The sequence below is a fragment of the Lathyrus oleraceus genome, chromosome 7, assembly GCF_024323335.1.
Source record: "Lathyrus oleraceus cultivar Zhongwan6 chromosome 7, CAAS_Psat_ZW6_1.0, whole genome shotgun sequence".
NCBI lineage: Eukaryota > Viridiplantae > Streptophyta > Magnoliopsida > Fabales > Fabaceae > Lathyrus > Lathyrus oleraceus.
The window spans coordinates 489,144,111-489,155,168 of record NC_066585.1 but is presented as its reverse complement, the minus strand read 5'-3'; the positions used below and the strand labels follow the sequence as shown (position 1 = coordinate 489,155,168).

Here is an 11,058-nt window from a genome sequence, read left to right as displayed (position 1 = left end):
GTATACATTATGGAATCATGTGAAAGTTGTATACATATTTGATGATGATTTGTAAATAATGATGGATGATAATATGTACATGAAATCGATATGTTGTGAAATATGACTTTTGTACATCGTTTAGTATTTATAAATGAATACTTGTGGATTGTTGAGCCATGTCGTATGATGATAAACATGTGATTCTTTAATAAGATGATATGATGCATGTTTGTATGAAGCGTGACGAATTCTAATAATATATGTATGTTTGTTATACATTTCATATTATTATGTTTTTCTATAATGATTTGAATTCTCACCCTTTTATTGGAATGATGTTCTATCGCGACATCGCTCAGGTACCGGAGATAGTGGTGCTTCGCACAAGGATTAGATTCGGAGGCTAGTTTTTGTTGTGTTTTGACTAGGTAGTCTATAGTGCTATGGTCATGTAACACTTGGGTTTAGGGGATTATTTGTATTTATTTTGATGTTAAGAGATATTGTTATGCTCTCTTTTATCTTGTTATTTGGATATGTTGGTTTTGATGTTGAGTGGCCTTAGAGCCCAAAATGATATTTTGTGGTAGATGATTCATGGGAATCATCACTATTTACCATTTATGAAGAGAGATGTTATTCCGTTGTGTGAGTTTGCATGTTGGTTATTTGGTTTTGATTTATAATTCGTGTTACTTATATGTGACCACGACATATGTTGTTTCTGGCAGAAGTAAACGTGATGCCCTCGTGTATGCATGCTTTAATTTACTCTGATTATGCAATTGTATGTTGTATTTGAGTAGTAGAAGTTTGGGGCGTGTTACACTTTCCACAGTAATGACATCTCTAGTGGAATAACTTGTCTCCAATTTGAGTATTCTGATGTCTGGCACGATGTTGAGTCAAATGCTTAGACATTACAGGCTCAGGCTCCCTTTTAGGAAGAACAAAGTTTATTATAGGGCTTTCTCCTTGTTTGTCCAGAGATTAATAATTAAAGTTTATCCCCCTCAGATCTCCAACCACTTTCCCAACTTGCAAAACTTCATCTAACACATCAGAACCCTTATTCAGCATTCTTACAGTCTTTGTCATGTTATCAAGTTTGGAAGTCATCAACATCACCTTATCTTGAAGATCAGAGATGGTAGATAGATATTTTTCTTTTTTAGCCTGTAGTTGAGATATAATTTTCTTTTGTTTTTCTCCCATCTGACACATTTCTTCACTTCTGACGCACAGTTCTCTATAGGAGGAAGCTAATTCCTCATAGGATACTTCTTCTTCACATGAATCTTCATCAGATTCATATCTTCTAGTTAAAGCAGTTACATGTTTTGCAGCTTCATCCTCAGGATCACTTTCAGAGTTATCATCATTAGACCAAGAGACAGACAATCCTTTTTTCTTCTTCTTAAGATATGTAGGACATTCTGCTCTAACGTATCCAAATCCTTCACACCTATAACACTGAATACCTTTACCTTGATTGGATGTCTCTTATGTTCTTGTTCTTTTCTGAAACTCATTGTCATTCCTGATGTCATATGGAATGTTCTTGACATTTGGTCTTGACTTCCTTTTGATTCTCTTTAGTACCTTGTTGAATTGTCTTCCAAGTAGAACAATAGCATTAGTCATTCCTTCATCAGTATCCAAGTCACATTGGTCCTTTTCATCATCAGTGTTGGATACAAAAGTTATGCTCTTGTTCTTCTTTTCAAACCTGTCACTAATACCTAATTCAAAAGTTTGGAGTGACCCAACAAGTTCATCCACTCTCATGTTGTTAATGTCTTAAGCTTCTTAAATGGTTGTGACCTTCATATCAAATTTCTTAGGTTGGGACCTAAGGATTTTTCTAACCAGCTTTTCTTCTGACATCTTTTCTCCCAAGGCACTAGATGAATTTTCTATTTCAAGAATACTCATGTGAAACTCATGAATATTCTTATCATATTTCATCTTTAGATTCTCAAATCTGGCAGTGAGGAGTTAAAGTCTAGACTTTTTCACTTTAGATATGCCTTCATGAGTAGTTCTTAGGATCTTACATGCATCTTTAGCCATAGTACAAATGTTTATCAACCTGAATATGTTTTTATCGACTCTATTGAATTGAGAATTCAAAGCTTTGAAGTTTCCAAGAGCCAATTCATCTTCTTCTTTAGACCAGTCCTCTTCAGGATTTAAATAAGAAGTAACCTTCCCATCTTTGTCATTCACGACAGGATGTTCGCAACCCTTTAAGACAACTTTCCAGGTCTTGCTATCCATGTATTTTAGGAATGCCACCATTCTTGTCTTCCAATAGTCATAGTTTAAGCCATCTAAGATGGGGGGTCTATCAATAAATCCTCATTCCTTGTCTGTGGTACTAGAAAGTATCTTCCTCGGATCTCACCCAGAAACAGAGTAGGATGCCTGCTCTAATACCAATTGAAATTTTGGTATGCAAATCCCGGATGTCGTACACGATGTCACGACACTAGGGTTAGCACATTGTGACACCACAAACAATATCAGGATTTAAATAAGAGTACGTAAGTAAATAACATAAGTAGTTGTTAACCTAGTTTGGTGCAACGTCCCCTACATCTAGGGGCTACAAAGCTAGAAAGGAAATCAATTATCTCAGAATTAGTTTGAAGTTTTAAACAACCTCAGGTTTTACAAACTTCTCACCCAATCTCTCCCCGTGGATGTTTCTATCTAAGAATCTCCTAGATATGAGACCCCTCTCACTTCCCTTTGACCATACAATAGTGATAACAACTTATATCAAAAAACATGATCCACTCTTGCTTAAAAGCTTATGAGGGATTGACAATTACAACTCAATAAAGCAAGTCTAATTCAAGTATCGAGGAGATACTTGAATGACTCACAAGCAAAGACAACTAAACCCTAACACGGACAATATTCAGCGTTGCTTCGATGCCTTCTTAGATTTAGAAACGATATATAAATAGAATTTGAAATAAATCAGATTCATGCTTGATTCACAGCTGATCCAAGGACTCTTCACAAGCTTCTGTATATTCGATTTTAATCAGATTAGATGTTTCCTAAAATGTTTTGACATCTTTACTTCGAAAACAAGTCAAGGCAAAACAATCTTTTGCTTTTCAGAAAACACGCCACTTGACTCACATATCTCGTAAATCTTCAGCGTATCTTCAGATATCTCGTAAAAGGAAATAAATCTTACAAGACACTAAAACAAGTCACACTCAAATGTTGAACCAACATGTTAGGACATTTTGTTCAACATCTGACTAGAATACTTGTTTTTCCAAATGCAGCGAATCACTACATACCAGACCTAACATCCCTTTGTTACCTTGCATGTGAAACCGATGTAAGACCTATTTTTTCAACCGAAATAAAATTTTTTTTTGTAGTAATGATTAGAGATAATTACTTAACTTAACTTAGTTTATGGAACTTATATTGTTTGATTTTATTATAAAATTTAATGGCCCTGCTTGTCTCTGCATATATTTAGGTTTCCTTCCTCATACAAGTTTAGTATTATTTTAATATTCATCTTCTTTTTATAATTGTGGATATATAACACATATTGCCAAAGCATGCATTGAAAGTAGGATCAAAACATACAAATAAGCACATTGCTACATATGATACAACCTAGTTCATAGGTTTCAGAAATTCATTTCCAGAGACACTACGGAAATGTATTTTTGAAATAAAATTAGTGAAAAAATTGGGGCGTTATTAAAAAGTAAATGAATTGTATGTGTTTGAGATGCATCTTTGGATTCTAAAGATATTATTGTATTTTCATGATAGGTTGCGTTCTGCAACTACTCTCTAAATTAGGATTTCGCCATTAGACTTTGAAACAAAATATAAACTAAGAAAATGAAAGATAGATATGAATATTCTTATCCGTTCAAGTGATAAATTACACTAAAATACTAGGTCAAACTAATGGGCCAATGCCACTTAAAGGAATTCAAATAAGCTGATGGGTCCAAGCCCTTGGAGGAAAACAAATTGTAGAATAAACTATATTTAGAGACACAATCTTTCATCCAAAAAGGTTTTTTAATAATATGTTTAGTCCTTCTATCATTACTTTACGACCTAAAAGGAACCTTGTCCTCAATGTTATGGGTTAAAGAGGGGCCATTTTGTAGTATCCAAAAGGGGGTGCCATTAGGGGAATTTATGGTGCTTGGGTGAGGTGTCGTAGTTTTAATGGTGGAGGATAAAAAATATGGTTAAACATTGAAGGAGTCTTGAGAGTATGTGATAAGGAGTCTTCAGATGCAGGTTCCGCTCCATGGTACATACGGAACTGAGAAACATGAATAATTGGATGGATTTTGGAAGAAGTTGGGAGGTACAACTCATATGTTATTGACCCAATATGATGCAATACCTTGAAGGGCCCAAAATAGCGCTAGGACAACTTTTGTGATTCTCTCTTTTGCACCGAAGTTTGCTGATATGGGTTTAAATGGAGTAAGACGAAGTCTTCGGTCTCAAAGGTGCAATCTTTTCTTTATTTATTTAATTGTTCTTTAATTTTCTTTTTACTTCTGTTTAAATTTGCTTTTAATGTATCCATAATTTCTTGTTTGTTCATTAAAGCATTATCAACCTACGACGACTTTGTTGATAGTCCTTTTGTGTAGTTTAAAAGAGATGGAGGAGGTAGACCATACAATTCTTTGAAGGGGGACATTCCAATGGCTGAATGGAGAGAGGAGTTGTACCAAAAGTCAGCAAGGTGTGGGAACTTGAACTATTTAAGGGGGTGGTCCTGTGTGAAATAATGAAGGTAAGTTTCTAAGCTTATGTTTACTACTTTTGTTTGCTTGTCCGTGTCAGGGTGGCTTGTTGTATTGTGTTTCAGAATGGTGCGTTGTAAGTGGAAAAGTTCCTTCCAAAAAGTGTTGAGGAAAATAGGGTCTCTATCAGAAACAATGGATTTTGGAATGCTATGGAGTCTATAGATCTCAGTAGAAAAATGAGTGGCAAGATCTGGTGCGGTGAACCTTGTTGGTAAGGCAATGAGATTGACGAATTTTGTTAATCGATCACAAATGACCCAGATCACCGTGTGGCTGAACGAATAAGGTAAATGATTGATGAAGTCTATTGTTAACTCCTCTCATACTTGTCTTGGGATTTCCAGAGGTTATAATAATCCATGTTTTATCTTTAGAATATATTTATTTTTTGACAGGTTGAGCAACATTGGACAAAAGTTTTGACATATTTGGATATACCCGACCAATTGAAAGATGCTGAAAGGCGAGCAAGTATTGATTGGATACCAAAATGGCCAGCGATGGGGGTTGAGTGATTCTCTTAAAGTATAACTTGTTAGATTTCATGAACTGGTGGTATGTATATTCTATCTTTGTAAAACATAATGTCATCTTGTACTCTGAACAAGTATTGTATATGTGGATCTAAGTTATACTTAGCTATCAAGTATTGACCTTCTTTTTCCCTATTGTAGTACCTCTTGAGTTGAGTCAGAATCAAATGAACTGGCGATAAGATGGTGATGAGTACAACTTTGTCTTATGCGTGTCTCTGACTGAAGGTGTCTGCAACTTGATTAAATTTTCCAGGTTTGTAAAATATGTCGAAACTGAACCCGTGTAACTCGGATGCCCACTTTTGTTGCTCTGGTGTCTGGATTGTTTGAATCAACATATTTTTCAAACTCTTTTGATATGTGAAAAAGTGAAAGTGTCATCCGATGATATACTGACACCATTTTCTTATAGCTTTTGTGATAGCGTTACATTTCTCGAAGATAGACAGGTGAAACCTGAAATTAAGATAACGTTACATTTCTCGAAAACCTGAAATTAGTTTTATCCTTTGGATGTAACAGGGTCATCGTAGGGTCATCGATTGGTCATGGAAGGCAACATTTGTAAGGATACCTTAGCATTCGAAGGAACGATCATCATTAACCGTAGGCTACAACGACAGGTCATCGAGGGACAAAATCATATATTCGCAAGCAACATCCGAGGGACAATGATTTATTTTATAGGGACATGATGATTTAATCGAAGGGTCTGTGCTAAGTGTATCCCCACATTCGCGGGACATGACCATAATACCGTAAGGCAACAAAGAGAGGTCCAAGATCACATATTCAAAGGCAATATTGTACAATCAATTAGGTAGTTGTAATCAATTAGGTAATTAGGTCCATATTATAATCAATTAGGTAATTAGGTCCACATTATAATCAATTAGGTAATTAGGGTGAATCTCCCCAAGGGTATCCCACAAATAAAGTGGAATACCTAGCAAACTACCTTCTCCGGGAGTATGTGAACCCTTACAAAATTCAGCAAACAGGTCAGAATACCAAATCAGGGTGCAATCAAGAGTTGCACCACATAAAAGGCATCACAACAGAAATGATTACAATAAAACATGTCAGCTAAGCAAAAATCAGAACGAAAAAATCAGCGACTGTCATATTCGCTGCTGCCTCGCCTAGCGAGGGCTTGACGAACACTCGCTACATGTTCGCTTAGCGATGTGCTAGCGAACGGCTGCAGGTTTTGAATTTTAGAACAGTACGATTCCAGCAAGCTTCACACCCTATGGCATCCATCACAGAAATTACATGGTTAACGTTCAAGATATTCATACATACTTAAATTCACATGCAAAACTTAAGATATTTTTATAAATTCAATCATAATGCCACATGCAAATTAAGAACATAAAGCGGTAAATAGTAATGCAAACCTGTTTGCAATTGAATTTCAACCTGGAATTGGCAAGTCACTCTTAGGGTTGGCCCCGGATTGAGTTGGGCGGAGGTAACCTTGGTGCAGATGAGTTTCCTTCAGGGTTTCCTTTAGGGTTGCTCTGAATTCTCTGGGTTAGCCTCCAGGGTTTGCTGTGTTGCTTCTGTTAGGGTTTCCTTGCTAGGGTTTCTGTCCGTCTGCCTCTCTCCTTTTTCTGAATGAAGCTCTGCTATTTATAATAATTTTCGTGACCTGATGGGCTCAGAATGAAGCCCAGAATTTTCTGGTATTCGCAAGCTTCGCTAGGCGAGGGGCGTAGCGGAGGGCTCGCTAGGCGAAGGAGTTGCTCGCCTAGCGAGCATGCCAGTTTGGGCCATTTTCTGGATTTGGCCACCTATATGATGGGTCTTTGTTCCTTTAAGATCAATGCCTTGAAAAATAAGTTGGAGTGCCTTGAAAAATGCCTTGTAATATTAACGGGCAAATTTTGGGGTATGACAGCTGCCCCTGTACAATATTCTTGAACCGAGAGAGTTAGAATGGTATGTACGCCATTCGTGGTCTGGAGGTGGAAGATTATTGAACACTAGAATGCCCCAAAAATTTGCACTTGTTAATTAAAAGTTAGTCTTGATGGAGATGGGCTTAAAGATGCCATCCAGGAAGTTTGATGCTGAAAGATCAGAATGGGTCATACACTGCTAGGGATAAAGGATCATAATGGATCATACACTAGATCGTATCTGAATCGCAGAATGAGTTATTCATTAGGCGGGTGACTTCGCTGGGGAGGAAAGATCAGAATGGATCGTACGCTAGATCGTATCTGGGTTGCAGAATGAGCCGTACGTTAGGCTGTATCTGACGAAGGTAGAATCAGAATGGATCGTACGCTAGATCGTATCTGAGTTGAAGATCCAAATGGGTCGTGCGTTAGACCGTATTGGAGTTGCAGAATGAGCCGTACGTTAGGCTGTATCTGAAAAAAGGGGTCAGAATGGATCGTACGTTAGATCGCATCTGAGTTGAAGATCCAAATGGGTCGTACGTTAGACCGTATTGGAGTTGCAGAATGAGTCGTACGTTAGGCTGTATCTGAAGAAGAAAGTAGTCGTACGCTAGACTACACCCCGGAATGTACCGTACGCTAGGCAATATCTGAGGATTTGAAGGTCAGAATGGATCGTACGTTAGATCGTATCTGAGTTGCAGAATGAGCCGTACGTTAGGCTGTATCTGAAGAAGAAAGTAGTCGTACGCTAGACTACACCCCGGAATGTACCGTACGCTAGGCAATATCTGACGATTTGAAGGTCAGAATGGATCGTACGTTAGATCGTATCTGAGTTGCAGAATGAGCCGTACGTTAGGCTGTATCTGAAGAAGAAAGTAGTCGTACGTTAGACTACACCCCAGAATGTACCGTACGCTAGGCAGTATCTGAGGATTTGAAGATCCAAATGGATCGTACGCTAGACCATATTGGAGTTGCAGAATGAGCCGTACGTTAGGCTGTATCTGAAGAAGAAAGTAGTCGTACGCTAGACTACACCCCGGAATGTACCGTACGCTAGGCAGTATCTGAGGATTTGAAGGTCCAAGTAGGTCGTACGCTAGACTGTATCTGAGTTGCAGAATGAGCCGTACGTTAGGCTGTATCTGAAGAAGAAAGTAGTCGTACGCTAGACTACACCCCGGAATGTACCATTGTTTTCTTTAATTTTGTAAATGTTGTATCTCTTGATGTACTTTATCGCACCGTGAAAAATACCTGAGCGCATCACATACTCGAAGATGCAACAGAGTCGCCACCAAATTTTATTTATTCTCAAAGAAAAAGGAAAATATCGATAAAAACCAACGGTAAGAGAAAAAGGTAAGGAAGACAATTATGTAAGGGGAATGTATTAGCACCCCTCATATCCATTGTATTCGATGATAACCATTTTGATTGTTCTTTGCTCGAATGGGTGTTACTGTCTAAAAGTTACTTGTGAATGATATGAAGGGAAAAAAGTTTAAGAATCAGTGTGCTCGCCAAGGATTCGGATCCTCGTGTCTATGTATCCTCATAGTGTAATGAGAAAATCAGAGCTTCATAGTTTATGGTAAAAAATACGGATTTGTTGGTTTATGTTAGGGAACAACTATAATTGTATCCTAGAAGTGTATAAATGTTAGTTGATTCTGATCCTTGTTTGGATGCTCTAAGCTTTAGTCTGACTGCTAAGGAACATATTATAACAGTTCTTTTCTGAAAAGAAGAGTTGTTTTGAAAAAGTTTTAAGTGTTAAAAGAAAAGGAAAAAGTTGATTGAATTGAAAAAGAAAAGAGAGAATGTTGCTTGAATTGAGAAAGTGTTATTTAAATTGTAAAAGAAATAGTGAAATGAGGAAAGTGTTGTTTGGACCAAGATTGTGTTGTTTGAATCTATAGAATATGTGTGTTTGAATCAAAGGGAGTATGGCATCGACCAATATATGGTGTGGCTAATGCAGAATTGTAGGATTTTGCATAGATCCAAGGATCAAGACCTACAAAGGATGTTTCCAGAGCATGAGTCTCCACAAGGAAATGCATGAATTTTTCCATAGCATAAGGCTCTTCAGGGCAATGCATGAGGTTTATGAGAGCATGAGGCTCCACAGGGAAATGCATGAGGTTTACCAGGACACAAGGCTCTATAGGGCAAGAATAAAAAAAAAATTCCATAACATGAAGCTTCACACGTCAATGCATGAAAGTTGCAAGATCATGATGCTCCACAGGGAAATGCATGAAAATTGCTAGAGCTTGAGGCTCCACAGGGCAATGCATGAAGATATTGATTCAGAAATGGGTGTTTAACCATGAGGTGACTAACCTAAAGGAAGTATGGATGTCAAAGAGAGTGTGTTTGGTCTAAAAGAGAAGTGTGTTATGAAATTATGATTATCGAAGTGTTTGTGAAGATGGTTGCAATGTTGAGATATTATCTGTGATGAAGAAGATTTGTCAATCATTTGACTTGAATTGAGCAAAAGTCTATGAATAGAGGTGAATAATTTGAATAACTGGGGCATACGCCCCGTATTCAAAGGTACTCGGAACAAAGATATGAATAATCCTTCTCATCCTTCTCCGTTGCTTAAGGCTCGTGGCATATGAGTCACGTCATGGCAAGTGTTGAAGAGTCTTTTTGTTGTGCTTAATGTTCACAATCTTCAAAGTCTTGTAAGATGTCATGAGCTTGTGTTTGACTTGAGTGTGAAGTCTAGAGTATGAGTTTGTCTTGAAAGTTCCAATGCAGTGCCAGTACATAGGATCAGTCCTATCAAGTGATCAAGAGGATTTTTGATCACATGACTGGACCTAGGGATCAGCCAGGTAAATGGACTATTTGATCAAAGGCAACTTTGATTAATCAGTTAATCAGGAATAACATAAGAATGTGAATCAAGCATTTAGATTTTTAAGTCTAAAACCTAAGTGTCATACCCCAATTTTTACCCCTAAGATTCATAACATCTTAATCAAGCATTGCATTCATACTCTCAATTCATTAATACCCTAATGTCTCCTTGTTCACAAGCATGGATTTGAGTGATTTTATTCTTGATAATCTCTCCTTGTTTGTTTGCTCAAGCTAGGGTAGGGTATCTCACTCATTGTATCACTCATTGCTTTGCTTTCTACTATTACTTGTGCTATATTTAACTTTATTGGTCTATTATCATTATGTACTTGGCATCTACATTCATTCATCACTAACCTCATGCGTTTAGATAGATCTTTGTTCTTGTGGTGTGCTTGTGTCTTTTGCAGTTAGGGCATTATGGTCTTAATAATTCAAGGATTATTATTTGGCATTGGATATCTTGATGTGCATGGATCTCAACATCATTTGGCCTTTATTTGTGCAAGTCATCACAAGGAATTGCTTCATTGGCTCTAAACTTGTTAGGTTGACTTCCAAAGGTCTTAAATTTTTCATCAAGAAAGCTATGAATGTGGTTCTTTTTGCATTGAACTCTAATATCTATCTTCTACAACTTATATTCACATGTCAAGAGCCTATTGTGGATGTAAAACCATTTTTGAAGGCAAAACATCTCAAGATGTCTAGGGTTTTGACCTAATTTTCAAGCTAAACTTCCTAAGGTAATAACTTGGGCAATATTTATCATATGGAGCCTATTATTTTTCTCATATGTTCCAATTAATAACTTGGTTTAACTTGTGGGTTTGGAGGTTTCCCTATGCAGCACCCTAATTTTTGCCCAACTTAAATTGACCCTAACTTGGTCAATTTTCATCCAAACAGGGTGGTTCT

At 37.2% G+C, this 11,058-nt stretch overlaps 1 long non-coding RNA gene across 2 annotated transcripts; it reads left to right on the top strand.

Moving 5' to 3' along the window:
- The first annotated feature begins 4,008 nt into the window (after positions 1-4,008).
- Positions 4,009-10,722, top strand: LOC127107136 (uncharacterized). Of its 2 annotated transcripts, none has more exons than XR_007795638.1 (5): positions 4,009-4,502; positions 4,606-5,094; positions 5,204-5,363; positions 5,483-5,597; positions 5,867-10,722. It is a non-coding gene; the product is annotated as an uncharacterized LOC127107136 (long non-coding RNA). The 2 variants fall into 2 exon arrangements; XR_007795637.1 differs by having other exon boundaries at positions 4,017-4,502; positions 4,650-5,094.
- The last annotated feature ends 336 nt before the right edge of the window (positions 10,723-11,058 follow it).